The sequence below is a fragment of the Atta colombica genome, unplaced genomic scaffold, assembly GCF_001594045.1.
Source record: "Atta colombica isolate Treedump-2 unplaced genomic scaffold, Acol1.0 scaffold163, whole genome shotgun sequence".
Classification (NCBI taxonomy): domain Eukaryota; kingdom Metazoa; phylum Arthropoda; class Insecta; order Hymenoptera; family Formicidae; genus Atta; species Atta colombica.
The window spans coordinates 122,426-124,270 of record NW_017259254.1 but is presented as its reverse complement, the minus strand read 5'-3'; positions in this window follow the sequence as shown (position 1 = coordinate 124,270).

Here is a 1,845-nt window from a genome sequence, read left to right as displayed (position 1 = left end):
TATATATATATAATTTTTATACAAAAATATTTTTTTTGTATTTCCTTGTTTATTAACGCACACATATACATTTAAGCAGTATTTATATAATATATTATTTTCGATTATCATCAATTATCATGGACATCTTCTTCTGTTTTCTCCATTTTTTTCTTCTTCTTTAATAGTTTCCGTAGGAGAAATTTCTTAAGAAGAAATATCAGGAATTCAATTTTGGAAAAATATAACAATAGCTATCGAAAATACGTTGCTTGTCTATATACATGTTAACTGCATGAAGAAATACAAACATTATTTAATTTACCATTAACTTTTTATTAAAAAATGTTATCTAATTTGTATTACTTGACAATTCATTGATTGTTTTTCATAAAGTTCTTCCTTCTCTCGCGTTCTTGTCAAATGGCGATATTTCGATGTTCCATTTCTTATTCTGTTTTATCTTCATAGACAGCAATTCGAGATGTTTCACTTCTTATTCTGTTTTATCTTCATAAACATTCTTCTTTTAACTGTAACATAAAAAATTTCATTTTCTTTCAAGTTTGTAAAATTCAGTTTGCATAATAGCAATGATGTTAAATGAACCTGAGTTAAAAATATTTCACAAAAAAATCTTCCTTTAAACCTCTTCATTTTTTTGTTTAGTTAGTATTAATTTCAGTTGCTGGGATTCCTCATTAATCATGACAGCTTTTGCAAATTTAATTATTTTCTTATTTTATTTTATACATATATAGGTACCTTTTATATATACATTAATAAATATTATATATACATTATAAATATTATCAACATCGCATAACGTCATATCTATATTCCTTAGAGCGCACATTTGTAATATTAAAAACGTTTGCGGAATTTTAGTTATTAAAACACTAAAATACGGCAAATAATAGAAGATGGAAGCGAAAAATTTATTTAAAAAGTTATCAATATCTTCTTTCCATTTTTCATTTACTATTAAATTGAAAGCCTTGCAAGTAGCTTGTTACATCGCGACATTTCTCAATTATTTACGCCGTTTCTCAATTCCAATTCCGTCTTTAGTTTTTCCGTCTTTAGTTTCATATACAATTGCTTTTTCTTCTTAGAAGGATATTATTTTAATTTAATATATTTCCTGAACGTATACATAAAATATCAATTTATAATGTAATTATAATACGGATCAATAAAGATTACACATACTATAATATAATAAAGCAAATAATTATTGATTATATAACGGTTATAAATATTACAAACGAATAATTTATACGTAAGAAAATTGAGTTATGACGTGAGCGGACGTTGACAATGTAATTCCGACGATTTGATGCGAACGTTTCGTGCGGCACGAATGTTTTAAAATATGCTGCGACATTTACTATCATCCTTCTTTTTCCGGTATAGATTATATTATAAATAACATTAGATTTGATATTTATTAATGTAATAAATTTTTTTCCGTCTGCAACTTGGTATCATTTAACGATAATTGCTTAGCAAAATAGTATTTTTTCGCGATAATAACGCAATACGTTAATCGAATGCTTCTCTTGATGTTTCTCATTTCACACATTCATTCTTCTTTTTCTCCTCAAGCTTTAATATCGCTGATGCATCGCTTTCCATCTTCTATTAATTGCCGTATTCTGGTGTTTTAATAACTAAAATTCCATAACGTTTTTAATATTACAAATGTGCGCTCTAAGGAATATAGATATGACATTATGCGATGTTTATATAATTTGTTATTTAAAGAATTTATTATTTAAAAAGCAACATTATGTAGAGTCATAATAACGCACAAGATAAAAGACTGAATTGCTTAGTAATTCTCTCTCTCTCTCTCTCTCTCTC